The sequence below is a fragment of the Eurosta solidaginis genome, chromosome 2 (assembly GCF_040869045.1).
Source record: "Eurosta solidaginis isolate ZX-2024a chromosome 2, ASM4086904v1, whole genome shotgun sequence".
Taxonomy (NCBI): Eukaryota; Metazoa; Arthropoda; class Insecta; order Diptera; family Tephritidae; genus Eurosta; species Eurosta solidaginis.
In genome coordinates this window covers 152,681,992-152,704,765 of record NC_090320.1, presented here as the reverse complement: position 1 = coordinate 152,704,765, position 22,774 = coordinate 152,681,992, and the positions used below count along the sequence as shown (strand labels likewise).

Sequence of the window (22,774 nt, the reverse complement as noted above, 5' to 3'; positions counted from 1 at the left end):
ATGGCTATGCTGTCTGAGCCCACCACGGGTGACTACGCCTGGGTTGAGGAAGGCCAGGACACAACTGCTGTTGTGGCCCTGGGACTGGGCGTCCTTGGGCAAGCATTGGGGTACCCGGCAGATTGTGGTTTGCGACCTGGCAACATGGCGCAATGAAATCTGTCGGGTTGCCGTCGCAGTGACCAGAACATCTAGGAAAGTGGCACCGCCCAAAGCAGGAGCTAACGGTACAAACGAGGTTAGGGACTAAGAGTCTGTTTCCCTGACCTACACGATTGCTGCCTGAAAAGAGGGGTGAGAAGACGGGGGAAGGGGCTGGTGCTCAGCATTGCTACCTACTCTGCTACGAAGATATTAGTTATGAGTGGTAGCAGCTGTTTGAGTTGTTGACGCCGCGGGGCGCGAGCAGCAGCGGGTACTAGTTGTGGCTTGCTAAGCAGCTGGGCTGCTGGAAGGTAGTGGGGGGCGCTAAGGCGTAGACTACGGGACGCCCTTGGACGTGAACAGCAAGGAGCCACAAAAGATTTATAAAAGTTACGTGGCCGTCGGGTTTTGGGATCAAGGCCAGAACAACCTGTCCGATGCAACCATCCCTTACACGAGATACACTGAACAGAGTATGACCGTCCTAAAAATATTCTTTTCCGGCAGATGCAGCAAAACCATTTCTCAGGACCGGGGTCAGAAGACGGACCCAGATTGGATTCGATCCCTTCCTGGAGCAAGAGATTATGTAGCAGTCCCGCTGCAAGGAGCTGCTGGGAGGAGCTTTTCTAAAAAAAATCCCAAATTACTTTGTTATATGTATCAGACGGTAAAAGAAAAGCAACTTAAGAAGATTCCACAATCTGCGTTACTAAAAAATTCAGGTTTGCTTGCCCACTTGGAGCTTCGTCCTAAAACTGTAACCTGGGGATAAAAAGTTTGGCTCGGGTCTTTTTTATTTATTAAATAAATCTAGCTGTATACTCACGCTATAGGCGACTAAAATGTACAGACCCGAATGCTCCAATGTAAAAAAAATGCTTCGCGAAGCTGCACTCAGAAAAAAACTCCTCCCTATTGAAGAAAAATGGGAATGAAATGGCACTTAAGAAATACTTCCTCATTCGCATGGCCAAAACGTTTCCTCATTTTAAAGAAATTTTGGCCATGCGAATGAGGAATAACTTCTTAAGCGCCATTTCATTCCAGTTTTTCTTCAATCGGGAGAAGTTTTTTTCTGAGTGTGTCGGGGTAGTACCAGAATATTCCTGTATCAGAACATACCAGATTCATATCCGTAAAACCCACTGAGCTCCAATCAATTCAATTCTGAAAAAATCAAAAATTTAGAAACAAGTTTTTTCAATTAGTTTCAAACGTTTTTCTAAGCAGGGTCGCCCCTAGATAGTGATTTGGCTAACATTAACAACCTATCTGCCAATGCCACAACAGTCGGGCTATCCACCACAACCTGGTCCACCTGGTTGCCCTCCACAACCTCAACATCCAGGCTATCCTCTACAACAACCAAGTGCACCGGGTGGTTACATGGGTCAAATGATGCCACCAACACACCCTGGACAGGCGCCAATGCCCAGTCAGCCACCCATGCCGGGTCAACCCCCAATACCCGGACGTCATGGTTATAATGTATGCTAATACAGCTAATATATTTTAAATATTACTGATGATTATTTTTGTATTATTTTCTTTAGGAACCACCTGCACCTGGTACTGGTATATATCAACAGCCGCAACAGTAGCCCAACGCCGTTTAGATCCCGATCAGATACCTAATCCGATAAGCGTTATCGTTGAAAATCAAAATAGCGCTAGTTGTGCTTTTATTACTAATGAACAGGGTTTATTACCACCATTGTTTATCACAAAATATGTGGTACAAGATCAGGGTATCTCCTCGCCACGTTACGTTAGGTATTGATATTCGAAATTAATGTTATGTTTGGCAATTACATGGATATTTCTCGTTTGCAGGTCCTCTTTGTATTGCATACCTGCAACAGCTGATTTATTAAAAACAACAGCTTTGTCCATTACACTTACCGTTTCACCAATGGCACGAACAGTTGAAATATGAATTGTAAGTTTTGGTGAATTGGGTCCAATTAGATGTAATCGTTGCAAGGCTCATATGCAATTTGTAGATGCTGGTCGTCGTTTCCAATGTCTTATGTGTAAGGTAACAACAGATGATCAAAAAAATCTTTCACTTTTACTTGTGTACATTGATCCATATTTTTTCTCAACAGTGCCAACTGTATATTTGCAACACACCGGACAGCGTGTCGATAAATATGAACGTCCTGAACTTGTATTGGGTACATGAGTTTTTGTGTAAAAAATATTTGGGTACCGATAGCTCTCAAGGTAGAACCTCAACTCATATCCAACATCAATGCCTCGCATTCAATTGTGGACGCTGTACGCACTACATTGGGTTCACACAGTACGGACAAACATATTGTTGATTCCAGTGGTAGAGCCACAATTTAAAATGAAGGGGAAACCATTATGAAACTATTGGATATTGTGCATCCAGCCGTAAAACTCTAGTCGACATCGCCAAATCTCAAAATGCTGGCGTAAGTTTTTTGTTATATTAGAATGTGTAGAATAAAAATGTTTCTCTTATCAGGTCGGCGATGGCACCACTTCAGTAGTACTTTAAGCATGTGAAATCTTAAAACAAGTTAAGCCATATGTTGAGGAAGGCGTGCATGCACGTATCATCATTAAAGCTATACGCAAAACATTACAATTATGCATGACCAAAATATGACATGGCTGAACATATCGAAGCGCCAATCAAAGGAACAACAACGTGCCTTATTAGAAAAATGCGCTGCCACAGCAATGTCCTCCAAACTTATTCATCAACAAAAAGATTTCTTTTCTAAAATGGTTGTGGACGCTGTACTTGTCTTTAGTGGATCCAACGTCATACAAAATATATAAAATCGCAATTTTAAATATAGAATTGGAATTCAAGGCTGAGCGTGACAATGCTGAAGTACGTATTGATAATGTTCAAGAGTGTCAGAAAATTGTTGATGCTGAATGGCGTATTCTGTACAATAAACTAGCCAAATACGACGCCAATGTTGTGTTATCTAAACTACCAATTGGTAATGTTGGTACATAGTATTTTGCAGATCGTGAAATGTTCTCATAATGTACCAGAAGAAGATTTGAAACGTACAATGAAAGCTTGTGGTGGTGCTGTTATGATTACAACTAATGATATTAATTCAAGTGTTTTGGGTCAATGTGATTACTTTGAAGAACGTCAAGTTAGTGGTGAACATTTCAACATTTTCCAAGGTTTGATAGTGGGTTTGACATTAATTTTAAATTTATAGTTTTTAATTATTTAAAGGTTGCGTTAATGCTAGAACATGTACATTGACTTTACGTGGCAGTACCGAACAATTTTTGGAAGAAACTAAGCTTCGTTACATGATGGTACAATGATTGTGCAGCGTACAATTAAACATGATTATATTGTCGCTGGCAAGTCAAAATACAACTTGAAAAAATTTTCTAATCTTAAATTGTTAAGTAATATTATGAAAAGATTGTGTCCAACTACGGAAGAAAAAACTATAAAATTTGTGTCAGTGAAATGATAATTATTGCTTTTGGTTGTTAGTTTTGAAGCATCGTCTTCGAGTGCCTTCTGATGTTGTTGTAGCAGTGCTTCGCCCCATCCAATAGGTCTCAACAATCACAAATCTAGATCGAAGTTGGGCTAGAGTGACTCGCGTTTCCCTAGGGAGCGTGCGTTCCTGTTATGCAAGTTTAGGGTATTGTTCTTTGAGTACTGAATTCACCGGGCAATTCCTGACATAGAGCCCCGACGCCTGTTTATGGAGTTCACCAAGGACCTGCTTGTATTTTCTTGCTTGTTGTTGTTGTTGTTGTTGTAGCGATAAGGTTGCTCCCCGAAGGCTTTGGGGAGTGTTATCGATGTAATGGTCATTTGCCGGATACAGATCGGGTACGCTCCGGTACCACAGCACCATTAAGGTGCTGCCGACCATCTCGGGAACGATTTATATGGCCACATTAAACCTTCAGGCCATTCCCTCCCTCCCCACACCCAAGTTCTATGAGGAGCTTGGGGTCGCCAGAGCCTCGTCTGTTAGTGAAACAGGATTCGCCGCCGATAGGTGGGGTTGACAATTGGGTTTGGAGAAGCTATATATTGCGCTGGTAACCTGAAGGGTTGCGCTACACAGCCCCTTGAATCTGGTATTTTAGTCGCCTCTTACGACGATCATACCTACCGCGGGAATATTCTGACCCCCTAACCTGCTGGGGTATTTTCTTGCTTCATACGGCTGAGTTCTCAGGTGCCGTATTTCCTCATAGTGCTTATGGAGGTGACTCCTTAAGACCCTGGGCGGTGTTGGCTCATCAATCAGATGTCTGTTGGGATGCCAAGGTTCCTGGGTATTCAACAGAAACTGTTCGGCTAGCATTTCATTTCTTTCACTTATTGAGAGTACTCTCGCCTCATTATGTAGATGGTGTTCTGGGGACATAAGGAGATAACCCGTGGCGGTTCTGAGGGCAGTATTTTGGCAGGCCTGTAGCTTCTTCTAGTCGATAATCTTTAGGCTTGGCGACCATATGGTGTAGGAAATAATAGTGACTCCTTCTGGTGGTGAAGATAGCTATTGATATGTAGAAGTTAAACAGAAGTAGAGATAGGACACCGGTTTGAATGTGAGTTTTTTTGAAGTTATTGCAAAAAGCGTTGAGGATTTTTAATATCTTACAAGGTACCTTTGTAAATGTTTCGAGAATGAAGAATGAGACCTATTCAAACTCAATTTTCACCAGGACAAGGCCGCTGAAACTTTGCTATACTTTAACATACAATACTTTACCCCTTTTTAGCAGAACTATAATTTTGATTTTATTAAATTTTAAAAATGTTTCTTCCTCTACAGTTTAGCATATCTTTTGCCAACACAGGTTGGCGATGTGTTTGCGCAGGACCGTGCCTTCGCTACTTTATAATGAATGTCAATTCCCATCAATGGATTTTGCGGCGCGCGATTGACCAACAAGACGATGCCACGACACCTTTGAGTATTCTTGATCTGAAAATTAATATGCAACGAATTTGTACAACAAACGAACAACACACACTGAAATAATCTTGGTTAAAAAGTATCTAGGAATCTAATAATTCTTAGCTTTTTCCTACGTTCGTATTCTAAGATTTTCGTGCTCTAATTGAAAAAAAATATTCAACAATCGCACAAAGTTTGCAAAGATTTTTAAAGCAATTTAATTGCAACGAATTTGTCAATAATTTTTAACAAAAATTTATAAACTAGATATATAACAAAAAAGTATTTTGAATATAAATATTTGTGATGAACTTAACTGAAATAATTCTAAGTTTTTTCCTACGTTACTAATCTAAGCTTTTTATGCTGTAATTAAAATAATATTCAACAATCTCGTAAAGTTTGCAAAGATTTTTAAAGCAATTTAAATGCAACGAATTTGTCAATAATTTTTAACCAAAATTTATAAAATAGATGTATAACAAAAAAATATTTTGAATGTAAATAATTGCTGATGAATTTAACTGACAGTACCAATACCATCAACTAAATGGTCCTTATAAATATTGTGATCACATAATTTAAAACAAAATATTACTATGTGTACCTACATTTATTATTGCAAAATCACGAAAAAAAGTAAATTGCATAAAGTACCCTCAATGTAAAATTATTCCACTGAATGTATATATCGCATTGTAAACAAAAAAATGTCAAAACTGAAAAAATTGTATATCGGTATTTAAATGTAAATCAAAACATGAAAGCATCGTGAAATAACTAATGTTTTTTGGTAGTTATCGTTATCGTTTAGACTGATTTTGTTAAGAATTTTGTTATTTTTGTGGTATAAATCAACATTTAACACAAAGCTACTCTGATTATGAGTTGTAACACTTTTTGGTTTAGGTTGCGATATGTAAAATTACATATTTTTGTACACAGTTCTAAAATGTAAAGGAAAAAATTTATATTTGTCTATTAATTAAATTATTAAAAAGATATTCTTATATCTAAAAGGATAAATACAATAAGAGCCGTTATTCGTTATTTTTTAGGCATTTAATCGATGTTTACTGAGAGGTAGTCGCTACTTTTTTTGGGCGAGATGTTTATAAATGTCTTCTATACATTTTTTTGGGGTATTTGTGTTTATTTTTCGACTGTATTTAATTAATTTATTTAATTATCTTTCCAAAAATCACAGTTGCACAAGGGGCCTACACGGCATGGATAAATGCGAGACAATTAAAAATGTCCCTCTCAGAAAACATTTGGCATCAATTTTTTCAATTTCCAGCGAGATACTTGCCTCTAAATAACGAGTGACGGCTCTTATTGTATTTATCCTCTTTGGTTCGGATGGAAAGCAACTCAAAGGGGCTCTCGTTAAGGAAGTTTTTACATATTCTCGACCGCGCTGGCCATATTTTCTTTGCGAAGCCAAAGTGATAAGTCCACAATTATATATGGGGTATTCCATCCCATTTCGACCAATATTGAACCAGACCTCTTTAGAATTGGCTGAAAGTTTTTCTTCTTTTTCGAAAGACGTTTTTCAGAATTTTTTCAAATTTTTTCATCCAACTCAAAAAAAGTTATGAATTCTTAAAAAAACACCGTTTTTGTTTTCAAAATGCTATAACTTTTTCAAAAATTGACCGTTTGAAATCTTTTTTTTTTTTAATTTCTTTTTAAATGTACTTTTCGGAAAAATACAAAAAAATTTTAAATTTCTTTTTTGGTAATTTTTCAGTTTTTCGAGATTTTTCGAATTTCGCAAATTTTTTTTCTCATAAAAAACTTCAATCAATTCTGCAATCCTCCCCACTAGTACCGGAGTGGGCCGATTTTTTATTTTTTTTTTTTTAACTGAAAAAAAACCTTTTAAAAATTTTTTTGTATTTTTTCCGAAAAGTAAATTTAAAAAAAAATTAAAAAAAAAAAGATCACAAAAGGTCAATTTTTGAAAGTTATGGCATTTTGAAAAAAACACCGGTTTCCAACTCAAAATAAGTTATGAATTAAAAAAAAAAAAACGGTGTCTTTTTCAAAAATTGACCGTTTGGGATCTTTTTTTTTAAATTTGTTTTTAAATGTACTTTTCGGAAAAATCTCGAAAAACTGAAAAATTACAAAAAAAAAAAATTTAAAAATTTTTTTGTATTTTTTCCGAAAAGTACATATAAAAACAAATTTAAAAAAAAAGATCCCAAACGGTCAATTTTTGAAAAAGTTATAGCATTTTGAAAACATAAACGGTGTTTTTTAAAATTCATAACTTTTTTTGAGTTGGATGAAAAAATTCTGAAAAAGGTGTTTCGTAAGATAGAAAAAGAAGAAAAACTTTCAGCCAATTCTAAAGGGGTCGGGTTCAAAATTGTTCGAAATGGAATGGAATACCCATATGTATGTATATGTCAATCACAAGAGGTTTGCTCTGTAGAATAGATTTGATATCCATAGACAATAGGATTTTTTCCTTTTTTAGAGCTTATTTATAAAGGTTTTTCCACTCAGATTGTAAAGAATAACTTAACTTTTTGTTCCAATTTACTTTTACATTTGGTTAAACCATGTAGGCTACTGAGTGGAACATCGCCCTATCTCGAATGCCGTTTCGAAAATGCCCAATCTCAGAAACCTTCCCAAAAACGCCTTATATCAGATTTTGTTTGAGAACGCCCCATCATAGAATTTTTTTAAATGGCCTCAATATATGTATTTGGGGCAAAGCCGTTTATGAAAAAAATTCTATGATGTGCGTTCTTCAACCGAATTCTGAGATAGAGCATTTTTGAAAGAAATTCTAAGACGGGACGTTGTTTAACTGAATTCTGAGAAAGGAAGCTTTTGAAGAAAATTCTTATATAGGGCGTTTTGAAATAAATTTTGAGGCAAGGCAGTTTTGAAACGGCAGCGCAAGTAAGGTGATATTCCAGTCATTCTTTTATATACGGCTTTATCCTCTTCAAAAGGCAAAGGCTTGCTTAACCAATTTAAATTTTTATAATTTTCTGCGAAAATTCACAATGGCCATAAGGTAACAACGAAGCGCCTTGCCTTTCTTCGCTTTGAAGCTACCAAAGCGTTTATGTGAATCGGCCATATTATAAAATGAAAATGTAAATATGTGTGTATGTATGTACATATGATTTTGTGCTAATTAGAATTTGACTCTACAAAAACAATGCAGGGGTAAATAAGCAAACTTTAAACGCTAATCATGAAAAAATTAACCAATTTAAATTCTTATAATTTTGTGCAAACGTGCTCATGAAAAGCTTTCATTTGACATTTATTTTATTTATGTACGTATTGTAGTTTAGCCTAGCTAAGCGTCGTGTTTTAGAATAATACTATAGAAGAATAGAATAATACTATAGAAAAGAAGATAGATGACACATTGACAACGCCATAAGGTAACAACGAAACTCCTTGCCTTTCTTCGCTTTAAAGCTACCAAAGCGTTTATGTGAATCGGCCATATTATAAAATGAAATTGGAAATATGTATGTACATATGTAAGTACATATGATTTTGTGCTAATTAGAATTTGACTACAAAAACAATGCAGGGGTAAATAAGCAAACTTTAAACGCTAATATCTCATGAACAAATTAACCATTAATTTATAATTTTGCGCAAACATGCTCATGAAAAGCTTTCATTTGATACAAGTAAATCTATTTAAATAAAACGATTATTTTTAGATATTTATTCCTCCTAATACTTAGGAGTAGCCGGTTTAACGAACAGTTAAAGTTGCGAGTCTGCCAAAGATTACTTTCAATTTTCAATTAAATTATCAAGCCAACCAAAACCACAAACACCATCATTTACTGATCTCTATTCTATCCTGCTCTGACTTACTGCTACCCGATCTACTATTTCTGTCGTTGCTGCGCTGCCGTCATTGCCTCTGCCAGCGCATCTGCTATTGCCACAGTTGTTTAATGCAATTCAACATGTCGTTTTATTTGGCTTAATGTTTTGTACGGCATTTTCAAATAGCAGACTTATCGTCAGCATTTCTTGTGAGAAAATAATGTGTGGGTAGCTGCCTTCGATACTGATATAGCACATCTTGTTATTGTAGCAGCACATACCAGGTGCAACTTTAAAATTAGTTGGAATGACAAGTGTTAGCTTTAACTGAATCCAATGAGTACGAAGCCGGTGTCAAATTATCATGACTGGGTTTATTGCTGATATTTCTTGTTGATTGGAATTTATGCAAGTTTTCGTGCATAAGCACGTAGTCGGTGTTAACTACTCCCCCTTTTAAAAACGGCCGTCCTCGGCAGCCAATTATACATCGGACGGGGTGGAAGCTTCTGTGTTTCTTATTACCTCAACAATGGACAATTTCCGCTGTCGTTTAGACCAAAGGTCGGCCATTAGCACAATTGTAATGGCAGTTGCAACTACACCCAATGAAGTGACTGATATCAGGTGCTTTGTTGCGATTTCTTGTTGCAATGATGAGATGCGTTTCAAGTTTCTGGCATGAACCTCAAGATATGGCAAAGATAGTGTTCTTGCATGGTCCGTAAACAAAATCGTTGTTGCCCGAGGGGTCTCGGGCCGTGATTGTACCACCCTTTTCCAGTTAACAAAGTTTGTGCCATTTATAGTGACGTTCCCTTCAAGCATTATCACAAAAGTTCCTCTTATACTGACTGCCGAGTTTGTTCCCTCGGTGACTTCAACTAAGCGATCATTCACCACTATTAAGCCATCGTCAATTTCCTTGACAGCGGCGATGTGGTCCGCTGAAGTGGTTTTGCACTAGGCTGAATTTCGATTTAGTAACTGATCCACGCATGATGCTGAAACAAGTGGTCGGCAAAATGTTAGATTTGTGGCATTTTTGCAACTTGTAAGAGGTTGGTAGTCGGCGTTGCAATGCACTGCTATTTCTGTTTCTAACTAAATTATCTATTTATCATGAATTACGGCCAAAGCTTTACTTTTCTACAAACTTTACAAATTGTAGGATATTTAATTAGAAAATAAATGTTATTATTATCTTGCAATATTCTGAGTGTAGAGGCTGTTAAAATGTCACTTATAGTGACGTTAGCAAAGTGTTCAGCAAAGAGCAATGTTTTAGTGTATCCAAAATAATAGGGTTGATTATATTGTGTCTTCCCAACGTTACCGAATGAACAGTGTTCGTGAGGTCTGCCAGCACCGCCCCGTTCCTTGCCACGGCCAAGCCAAGCAAATGACCCGTATCCAAAATTGTTTCCCTCGTTATTTTCAACAAATGTTTTATCGTTAATGTTAGATTATTTATTCTTGCTTGGAGCTGTGATTTAATTACAATCTGTCGTTCGTTACACTCTATAAGTTCACGTTCTTTAGTCGCTACCTCATTAAAGTCGTCGAAGTCAGGTGTCCCAGCGATACACTTACACGACGCTTCCCAAGGCAGTCGGTTCTATGTACCGGAGCGACTCGGGATTTTTCCCGACCAAGAACTGTCATCTCAGTGTGACCCCATTTAATTTGTTTCGTCCCTCCCACAAATTGTCATCCTCCCGGCAGCTCCTTGCAGCAGGACTGCTACATATTCTCTTACTCCGGGAAGGTATCGAACCCAATCCGGGTCCGTCTCCTGACCCCGGTCCTGAGAAATGGTTTTGCTGCATTTGCCAGAAAAGAATCTTTTTAGGACGGTCATACTCTGTTCAGTGTGTCTCGTGCAAGGGATGGTTGCATCGGACAGGTTGTTCTGGGCTTGATCCCAAAACCCGACGTCCACGTAACTTTTATAAATCTCTTGTGGCTCCTTGCTGCTCACGCCCAAGGGCGTCCCGTAGTCTACGCCTAAGCGCCTCCCCACTACCTTCCACCAGCCTCGCTGCTCAGCAAGCCACAACAAGTACCCGCAGCTGCTCGCGCCCCACGGCGCCAACAACTCAAACAGCTGATACCACTCATAACTACTACCTTCGTAGTAGAGCTGGTAGCAATGCTGAGCATCAGCCCCTGCCCCCGTCTTTTTCTCCCCCCCCCTCTTTTCTGGCAGCAATCGTACAGGTCAGGAAACAGACTCTTAGTCCCTACCTCCGTTTGCACCGTCTGCCAGCACAGAATATATGGGTTTGCGACATCCGCTCAATGCAGCTCCTGCCTTGGGTGGTGCCACTTTCCTAGATGTTCTGGTCTCCGCGACGGCAACCCCTCGACGGGTTTCATCGCGCCATGTTGCCAGGTCGCAAACCCAAATCATCCGGGTACCCCAATTCTTGCCCAAGGGCGCCCAGTCTCAAGGCCACAACAGCAATTGCGTCCTGGCCTGCCACAACCTAGGCGTAGTCACCCGTCACTTACCCCTAGAGTGGCGGCGTCACCCCTCATGTACTTCAGAATTCTGCAGTTAAACTGTAATGGACTAACTGGGAAGATTACGGAGATAGTCGATTTCATGAAGCGGCACAACATCCGCATTGCTGCGATTCAAGAGACTAAACTCACAGCAAAATCTGCATTGCAGACCTGCTCTGGGTATAATGTCCACAGGAAAGACCGCGAGAGCGGAAATGGAGGCGGCCTCGCGTTTATTATACACCACTCTGTGCAATATTATATATTTGATCCTGGCATCGACTGCAGGGACAATGTCTTAGAACGTCAAGGCCTATCTGTTCGGTCAGGCGATGCAAATCTAGAAATCATCAACATCTACATCCCTCCTGTCACCTTTTGCCCCAGTGGATACCGCCCTAACTCACTGGCAACAATCATATTATCTTAGGCGATTTGAATGCCCATCACGACCTATGGCATTCAAACTTGCGGGCGGACAGTAGGTTGAGATGTTGGCGGATCAAATAGAAGAAACGACGTTCTGCACAATAAACGGAGACGCCCCCACACGTATGGTAGGAATCATAGCTCGCCAGATATCTCAATCGTGAGCGCAGAACTCGTAAACTGCGTCAACTGGCAGCCGATGGTAACATTGGCATCCGACCACCTGCCCATACTTATTTCGTTCGAGCGTACCGCCGACTTCATCGTCACTGAAAAACGCACTTTCATAAACTTCAAAAAAGGAAAGTGGGAAGAATATAAATCTGCAACAAACAGCAGCTTTGCTGCCCTTCCTATCCCGACTGATGCCCGCCAAGGGGAGCGTGCCTTCCGTAAGGTCATTGAATCCGCCTCGGCACATTTCATTCCCGCCGGGAGAATTCCCGAAATCCGGCCCCACTTCCCGGTGGAGGCCGCGAGCTTAGCGAGGGAACGCGACCTTATAAGACAGCTTGATCCAGGCGACCCCCAAATAAGGGATATAAACCAACGCATCAGATTGCTTGTGGACGAACACAAGCGGGCGAAATGGGAAGAGCACCTAAGAGGTTGTAACCTCTCTACCGGTGTGGGTAAACTTTGGTCCACCATAAAGTCCCTATCGAATCCGACTAAGCACAAAGACAAAGTTTCAAAGTTTCCATACCCCAGCGGGTTAGGGGATCAGAATATACCCGCGGTAGGTATGCCTGTCGTAAGAGGCGACTAAAATACCAGATTCAAGGGGCTGTGTAGCGCAACCTTTCAGGTTGCCAGCGCAATATATAGCTTCTCCAAACCCAATTGTCAACCTCACCTATCCGCGGCGAATCCTGTTTCACTAACAGACGAGGCTCTGGCTCCATGAGGAGCTTGGGGGTAGGGAGGGAGGGAATGGCCTGAAGGTTTAATGTGGCCACATAAATCGTTCCCGAGATGGTCGGGCTAGCACCTTAATGGTGCTATGGTACCGGAGCGTACCGGATTTGTATCCGGCAAAGGACCATCACATCGATAACACTCCCCGAAGCCTTCGGGGAGCAACCTTGTCGCTACAACAACAACAACAACAAAGTTTCCATCGCCTTTGGCGATAAGGTGCTGTCGGATACCAAAAAATGCGCGAGCGCTTTCTGCCGACAATATATAATGCATCCTACGGTTGACAAAGATATACGGAGAGCCAATAGACACGCACATAAACACAAATTCAGCGCGTCACCAATCACCATCACCGCTAGAGAGGTTGAGACGCCATTGGTCGCGCTAAACCATCCAAAGCAGTGGACCCAGACGGCATAGCCATGCCGATGCTTAAAAACCTAGGGAAAGAGGGTTTCAAATATTTAGCGCATGTCTTCAACCTGTCTCTTTCCACCTTTGTCATACCCGAGAAATGGAAAATGGCCAAGGTGGTCCCGCTACTAAAGCCTGGGAAACCAGCTAACATAGGTGAGTCATATCGTCCGATATCTCTCCTATCGCCAGTGGCAAAGACGCTTGAAGCCATTTTGCTCCTTTATTTCCAAGCACATTTGCAGCTAGCCCCTCATCAGCATGGCTTCAGAAAACTCCATAGCACTACCTCCGCGCTAAATGTCATTGGCACCCAGATAAATTGCGGTTTGAATAAATACCCCACCATAGAACAGTACTCGTAGCGCTAGACCTATCAAAAGCCTTTGATACGGTCAACCATGGCTCTTTACTGCAAGACCTGGAAGGGTCTACCCTTCCCCCATTTCTTAAAAGTTGGACCGCAAATTATCTGGGTGGTCGGCAGGCATCGGTGAAATTCAGAAACGAAACATCAAAACCAAGGAGAATTAAACAAGGGGTGCCACAGGGTGGTGTCCTATCCCCACTTTTGTTTAATTTCTACATATCCAAGCTACCTTCACCACCGGAAGGAGTCACAATCGTTTCCTACGCCGATGACTGCACAATAATGGCCACAGGCCCAGGCCCAGAGATCGATGAGCTATGCAATAAAATAAACGGCTATCTCCCTGATCTCTCCAGTTTTTTCGCCTCGCGAAACCTGGCATTGTCACTGACTAAATCTTCCGCGACCTTATTTACAACATGGACGCCCCAAATGTCGACCATATTGAACATCCACGTCGATGGCACTACGCTACCGACTGTCCTACACCCCAAAATCTTGGGTGTGACGTTTGACCAGGATCTACATTTTGGTGCGCACGCAACCGCAATTGTTCCGAGAATTCAGAGCCGTAATAAAATCCTCAAATCCCTTGCTGGCAGTACCTGGGGAAAAGATAAAGAAACGCTCATGACCACATACAAAGCAATTAGCCAGCCGATTACGTGCTACGCGTCACCCATATGGTCGCCAAGCCTAAAAACTACCCACTGGAAGAAACTACAGGCCTGCCAAAATACTACTCTCAGAATCGCCACGGGCTGTCTTCTTATGTCCCCAGAACACCATCTGCATAATGAGGCGAGAATACTCCCCATCAGGGAGAGAAATGAGATGCTGACCAAACAGTTTCTGTTGAATACCCAGAAACCTGGGCATCCCAACAGACATCTGATTGACGAACCAGCACCGCCTAGGGGCCTAAGGAATCATCTCCGTAAGCATTTTGAGGAAATACGGCACCTGAGAACCCAGCCGTATGAAGCGAAAAAACACAAGCAGGTCCTTGGTGAACTCCATAGACAGGCGTCGGACCTTTATGTCGGGAATTGCCCGGTGAATCCAGTACTTGAAGAAAAATATCCAGAACTCGCGGAAGAGGAACGCATACTCCCCATGAAACGCGTGTCACTCTTGCTCAACTTCGTTCTGGATACTGTAACAGGTTAAACTCTTACCTATCCAGAATCACCCCGACATACAAAATGTATGCCCCGCTTGCAATGTGTCCCCACATGACACCAACCATCTCTTTAATTTTAATGTGGAACCAACGCCTCTAACACCCCTTTCCTTATGGTCCACCCCTGTTGAAACGGCAAGTTTCCTTGGACTCCCGTTAGAGGATATTGATGACAATTTGTGATCGGTCGCGGCTATTAGGTGGGGCGAGCATTGCTACAACAACAACAACATACACTTAAGTGCGGTGCCCAGAATGTTAATACCACGCGAATACCGATGATGGGTTTTAAGAGTCTCTAGCAAAGCAAGAATTTGATTGGCGTCTTCCGGAAGCAATTTTTTTGCAGGATACAATGGGTACTGTGCAATCAGTCCTTCCGTGTCGGATGCTATGGCTTCATAATTTGTCAAGTTGGTTCTGTGTATCAAAATTTCGTACCAGTCGTAAACAGCAACCTTCCCCACAGAAATCGGCGCAAAATATGAGTTGGTATAATTAAATATCTTCGCCCGTGTCCAAATGAAAAAGAAATTCGTTACCTCACGTTTGCTTTGTGAACCCTTCTCCCACCTTTCATGACAGTAGACAAGTACAGCTTTTTTACACACACCTTGTCCCTAGGTTGGTATGTCTTTAACTTCCTACATATATTCAACCTTTCCAACTCAAGTGTTTGCGCCTTCCTTCGGAAGCCATCACTTCACCTTTGAAGAATTAGCTACATTGCTCGCGCATATCGAAGCGGTGCTCAATTGTCGTCCGCTATTGCCTATGTCGGACAATCCCGACGAATTACTAGCCTTGACACCAGAACATTTTCTGAGCGGGGCGCCATTGCTGGCTCCCCAGAACCTCGAATAGATAGTCTATCACTTCAAAATCGATGGGAAAAGCTAAAGATTCTTCACCAACAATTCAGCCAGAGATGGAAGGACGAATATCTTAAGGAGTTACATCGGCGCTATAAATGGAAACGCCCTCAGAAAGATATCTCCGTAGGTGACTTTGTGGTCGTAAAAAATGACTTACTTCCCCCTCAAGAATGGCGCTTAGGCCGATTTGAAAAGGTCTACCTTGGAGCGGATAATCGCGTCAGAGTTGCGGATGTTCGCACACAGCATAGTCGTTTCACTAGACCAATCGTAAAACTATGTCCCTTACCAATTTATTTCGATGCGCCAAATCCCTCGACTCCCTAATTTAACTTACACTAACTTCACAATCTCACACAACCAGCTTCAAACGCATATATTTCAACTTATCGCTTTATTTAAGTTTGATTAAAATCATCTTTGTTTATAGACGATCCCCACAACTTTCGTCACCGATTCGGTCGCCACGAAACCCACGAATTCACATATGTCAGCTTTGGCAGCGATATGACGCCTTGCGTTATTGTCCCAAATTTCGGGATATGTCTACCAATGAGCGCATCCTATGTGTACTACAACATAAGTATTGCCCAAATTGTTTGGCGCGCAACCACGACAACGTACGCCAGTGTGCAAAATTTGTCATAAGCCACACCACACGCTCTTACACCGTCCGCAAGCCGGCGAAGATCCGGCTCCGACCCAGCTACCACGCAGAGCACGGCCAACATCGGTAGATGCGCGAACCCAATTAAACCGGGTGTTTAGAGATTTGGAGCGATTAAGGGACAGCCTTGCACCGGTGCAAAGAGGGCGCGATGTTTAAGTGAGTTTCTCTACTTAAACCACTCTTCTATGACTCACGCTTATGTGAAGAGTCTATGAAGATTGCGGTGACTCACGTCCCGCAGTTTTCCCCACATAAATTACACGTATGTGCAGAATGCATTCCTGCATGCACTCGTAACTATTTGACAACTCATAGGAACGGGCTTCCAATATCCAAAATGCTATATAAGCGCTGGGCGCTTTTTCTCGTTTGTTCATCAATCAACCATCAAATGGATCATCTCCCGTAGCCACACGGAATCCGGATCAACTACAAACAACTAAATATATATAAGTATCAAATACAATCCTCATTAAATTTCTTTACGTTGTAAATATGAATTTTGTCGAATCAATACATTATTAATAATTGAATAATTAAAATATCTGTGTTAGTATAAGGCCAACAGTGGAAATAAATCGAATATCATTGAACTCAACATATAAATCAACTCGTGATTTAACAGAACGATTTCCCTAAGAGAGTAAACAAAGAAGTGATAGCACTTTTAAGTTATTTATATATTCTTAGACCGCCGTTGTGTGATGGTAGCGTGCTCCGCCTACCATACCAGAGGTCCTGGGTTCACGCCCGGGCAAAGCAACATCAAAATTTTAGAAATAAGTTTTTTCAATTAGAAGAAAATTTTTCTAAGCGGGGTCGCAGTCGGCAGTGTCCGAGCAAACACAGTTTCTAACGTTAGAGAAATATTGTAATTTTATATTAGAATCACAGTAAATTTTACCAAGTAGCGCAACTAACAGCTGATCAGTGAAATTCGTACATTCACACGCACAGTTCTCGACTCAGTTTCAAAAAAAACTTTAGATTATTTAGCTTAAATTTTAAAGTGAGATAATCCTTACCAATTGATATATATATAGAATATATAAGGCGTTTTTGTTGTTATTAAAAGAATCTTTTTATTTATATTAAAGTTTTCATCATTTATTTTTGAATTTTATTTTAACAATTTCATGCGATTTTAAAACATTTTCGTGCATATAAATACAACCATGTGCATATACGTTTTGACATTACATTTCATACACGTTCGTATTTGCCATTCTCATGGTTTCTAAATTCGTAAACAATGACTGCGGATATTCTGTTTGATTTTTCGAAAAAATGTATTATTTTTGTGAAATTTTATACTTAATCTGTGGTATTGTGGCGGTCAAAAAGCTATTATGCAAAAAAACTTAGCCTCACAACGCGACAATGTATTTCGTAATGTCGAAGTACTTATATGTATATGTATTTGATGTGGAAGCTTGCATATGAGAACACGGTTGCCACTTCAGTCCATTCCCTTCCACCCCAATATGGTCCGCTGGTCCCTTTTTCTCAATTTTGGGTCTTTTTCGGCACGGTTTTGGTACTTTTATTTCTTTTTCACTGAAACAAAACTGAAAACACTGCTAAAAAATTGCCGCAAATCTATTACCCACATATAATTTTCAATTTACTCCAATGGAATTCTTACCACGAAAATTGCTCTATCAATAAAATGTAGCAGAACATGACATTTCACTTGGGAGATAATTTAGGCGAGACATTAAAAATGAAGTGTTGAATGTTCGGACAAACACATGATTTCATTTGATTGAAACAACGCACTTATCAGAAAAAGACTTGTTGTAGTGTTTAGATATTTCGATCGGTATTCAATTATTATACAGTTGAAACTTCTAAGAAGCTTCATTTTTAGTCACACACTTACTGAATCTAGGCTCTGGTATGGAGGTTCTGGTATGAAGTTTAAACTGTGAGTGAAAATGAAAGCATCTATAAAAATAGCATTAACACAATTGCTTAGTTTCATTTACGATTTATTGAGTTTGCTACAACGCAAATTTTTTAACCGTTCCTTACTAAAACCTAACTGCGCTATACATTTTATTTCATTGCAATCAAGCAAAACTAGGTTTACAACGTTAGATTGGTGAAAGACATACAGCCCAATTCTAAACGAAAATTCCGTGCGAGTTTTTCCCTTCTCCCATTCCTCGTATTCTAAATAAAAATTCCTTGTGAGTTTTTTCACTTCTCCATTTCCTCCTATTCTGAACAATGTTCGAAAAAGCGGAAACCGGTTATGGGAGAAAAGTAGGTATTATGAATGTGAGGGAGAGGGAGATTTCTCTACCATTTCATAGGAGTTTTTTCACTAGTTAAATTAAAGGGAATGCATCAAAATAGTTAAAGGAAATTGGTTCTTTTAAGAAAGAACACTTATTTGTACAAACTTGTGCTAAAATATGTATTTACATTCTACCCCAATATTCTCACTGTTAATACAACAACAACAACAACCACAATATTTATTTTAAGTCGAAAAGTATATCATAAGCAACGGTAGAGCTCTTGGTATAAATATTTGATGCAGCCATCCAGAAATTGTGCAAGGATTTTTTAATAAGGCTTAAATAGATTTTGGCATATGAAGAAGTAGGAATTCAACTCAACTTGGCCGCCAGAAAATTGCTTTGCTGAACGAAAGCAGGCAACTCCGGCAGATTTGTGTTATGCGGCCGCCTTCTTCTTATGTTCCGCTGTTGATGTTGCTGTGGCACCAAATCATTACTAATTTCAGTGAATACCACATGAAATGCAATTAATACTGTGAATTGTTTATATTTTATTTCTTAATTTCCAACAAATTTGCAACAATAATTAAACTTTTCAATCTTTTAAACAAAATAAGAAATGTGCAACGAAATTTCAATTGACAAAACAGCTGACTTCGAAAATTCGAAATTCCTGTTCCCCAATTATTGTTCTCCCTAGGAGAACAGAATTGGAGGAATTTTTCCGCGCGAATAAAAAAATCCGCGAGAACAAAATTCCGCGAGAATATTTAGAATTGGTGCGATAGTCTTATCCTAAAAATTTGAAAATGTGATACCTAAAGGTACACTTTATTTTTGTTTGTGCAGTTTGAACTAAAGCCAAGTGTCTCCTTTATTAAAATTTTATATAGGACACCCCTGAAACATCCTACAATTTTCGTTTTTTACAACAAATACGATACTCTAGTAACTTGCCGAATTGTTTGTATACCAATAAAATAAAACTAAAATTTGGTCCTTTTTTTTGAGGTCTGGTCCTTTTTTCGATAAATTTTTGTCCCAAATGACAACATGGTATGGCAACCGCGTTTAAAAATGCACGTGATAAGGTTGCATTTTCCGAACAAAATTTTTTTTAAATAATGAAATAGTAGTATGCAAGCGACTGCCATAGTAGTAGACATCTACATGAATATTATGAACAATGTTTAAAGCTAAAAAAAATGTTTTTGAAATATAATTTAAGAGAAGATGGACACGAGGGGTAGCTTCATATACGCGTATTAGGCACAGCATCAGCAATCTTGAGGTGTAGAGAGACCTTAGCTGCATGCCATATTTTGCAGGCGTCTACGAAGCTACGCCTCTTGTGTATCTTGCCTAAGTTCAACTTTTTAGGAGATCTAACATTTTTATTTTAAAATTAATAAATAACACCTAAAGCAAATACGCTTAAGGTGGCTTTTTCTTGCATTTTAGAAAAAAAAACCGATTTTCTATCGCCGTTCAACTAAATAAAAAACATAGTTTTGTATTCATGTCGATTTCATGATCGATCAGGAGAGACGGTGGAATATATCCTCCTGGAACGCGACGCAATCTGATGAAGGCACAATAGATCAACGGTCGCAGTGCAATCCCCAATAAATTTTCTATCTATCTTCATGTTATAAAAATAGTTGTATTTCATTTTTCCTCATGTGACAGGGGAACTTTTAACGTCCGTTAATTTAAAGTAACCTTTATTTGACGAATCACTGAACGATTTCTTTCAAATAAAGTGTTTGTTAGCGTTCACCGAAGATGGTGAAAACGGCCCATGGAATTGTTAGCTTATATAGCCAAAAAAAGTTATGCATAATCAAAATTTAGTTAGTACAAAACGAATAGTTAGAGAAAATTTAAAATATAACGCATATGTATAAAATGCATGCAATTTATGAAATCATTTTTATTATATAAAATTAGTTTGATATATCAGATTTGTCAATATTATTTTAGTCCTGCTACTTTTAACACATTTATAATATTCAAGAAGAACATTTAAGAAGCAAGAAACATGATTAATGCTTACATTAATACGTGTTTCATTTATTTTCATTCAGGAATAAGGTCGTAAAAATAAAAAGCACGTTTTTATAAAGTGCATGTGAAGCTCCATAGATAAAATGAGTAATAGAAGGAACATTGGTTTATATATTGCATTTTGAAAATGAAAATCTCCTGCTAAAAAAGTAATAGAATGAACATTGGTTTGTACATTACATTTTTAAAATGAAAAACTCCTGCTAAAAAGGAGCAAAACCTAACTACATTTTTTCATTTTCGTACTTAACTACACTCCCTTTTGTGATTCAGGGTTTCGGGCAAATATTGAAAAAACACCGAACATCAATTCCTTCATTATATGACATTCGACTGCCTAGTCCACTGCCTTCCACTCTATTCGCAACATAAGCTCTATTTAAGCTATATAGTAAACAATGATTAGAATTCTAATGTAGTTCTCTAATGCATTTCGAATCGAAAACTAGGTTAGAATTCGACTGTGAAACGATTAGAATAATGAAATACGATGTTATGATTATTGTCACATTTATCGATTATTTGCACGACATGATCACTCATCCTTAGTGTTATACCAACAAAATAAAAATACCCTGCAAAAATTGTTGGATTACGTGTTCTATTTTCTTCATGTTGGAGTACTCTAACAATACTCCTTTGCAATGCGTTTCCGGAACACCATCAGCCGATCATTGCTTGTTTTTTAACGACCGTGATCACGACACGATACAAATAATTGATAATAAAATTTTACTATGACAACTCTTATAAAATGCAACCGCGCACTGGTTTTATGTATACATACTATAGTATAGAGAAATATTAGTTTCTTTATTCACGCAAATGCTAAATAACATAAGAATATTCGTAGTAAAAAATATAAAAGTTATATTGCCCCTCTTCATTTACTTTCATTTTAAATTAAATTCACTCCGATAGTTCTTTCCGACACAATTCCTCTTTAGTACTTTGGCATATGATCCTCTGTGGGCGCTCCATGGAGTAATACAGTGAAAGTACTCCCACGTATGTACTCTATGGAATACTCACAAACAAAGGGAGAGTGGGATCACCTACTACTACTCCTAGGACATCGCAATGTTAAGGCTCCATTACTGATACTTAGCATAGACTTGACTTGGCTTGCGAACTGTCACTTACAGTTCTGTTAAATGAACATTGCATGTTACTGATTACTCAAAACTTAACTTGACTTAGAAGTCTGTTGAATTTTGATTTTCTATGTAAGTTCTAAGTGACGATTACATTTTGAGATGCCATTTGTTTGTTTCCATTTCATTTTGACATTTTGTCATACAAATTGACATTTATTTAAAAATAAATTTCAACACTGATTATGATGCCAGATTTTATGCGCCAAATGGAGTATAATCGTGGCTAAGTTGCCAAGTTTACGCCAAGTCAAGTCAAGTCTATGCTAAGTATCAGAAATGGGGGCTTTAATTGGAGCACATTTTTTGTATGAATACAGATTAGTTTTGGAACACTCCTATACTCCCAAAGGAGTATTCCTTACATTATTTATGGAGGGGTACTCGCGTTTTTTGAAGGGTAGTGAAAAGTTGTGTTAAGATATTTTATAAGCTGCGTAATAATTTTTTTGTTTATAATAAAAATAGTAAGTGAAAATGAATAAAAAAAACTTGAAAAGGGAAAGCGAGCAGATTATTGAAGGGGAAAATTTTAGAATAGCACCCCCCGAGTTCGGGGTAAAACTTGGTATCAAATGAAAGAGGGAGCTGTCCCGATCACAAATATATATATTTTAAAGTGCGCAAACTTATAATTTAAAAGTTATTTGTTGTTAAAGTTTGCAAATTTAGTAAATTTCTATAGCACTTTAAATTACAATTTACACATTTTTCAAAACCTTAATCCACATACATATCTATATAAATTGGCAACGATAAACTTAAATTGCATTTTTGTATATTTCACATTTCATTTATTTATATTATATATTTATATTATTCATATTTGCATTGTTTTTACTTATTATAAATGTTTTTATTAAATCAAGCGCGCTTTTGTAGCAACATGCACATTTATATATATATATTTTATTGATGACATTACAAAGCTGTGCTGCCACATAAACAAAAAAAAAACCAAATATAAATATTACCTTACCACCATTCAGTAAATAAAGAAAAAGGAAAATATATATTTT

General features: G+C 38.8%; 1 long non-coding RNA gene across 1 annotated transcript; it reads left to right on the top strand.

Moving 5' to 3' along the window:
- The first annotated feature begins 2,091 nt into the window (after positions 1-2,091).
- Positions 2,092-3,581, top strand: LOC137242416 (uncharacterized). The gene is made up of 4 exons (XR_010950232.1): positions 2,092-2,185; positions 2,256-2,588; positions 2,642-3,327; positions 3,383-3,581. It is a non-coding gene; the product is annotated as an uncharacterized lncRNA (long non-coding RNA).
- The last annotated feature ends 19,193 nt before the right edge of the window (positions 3,582-22,774 follow it).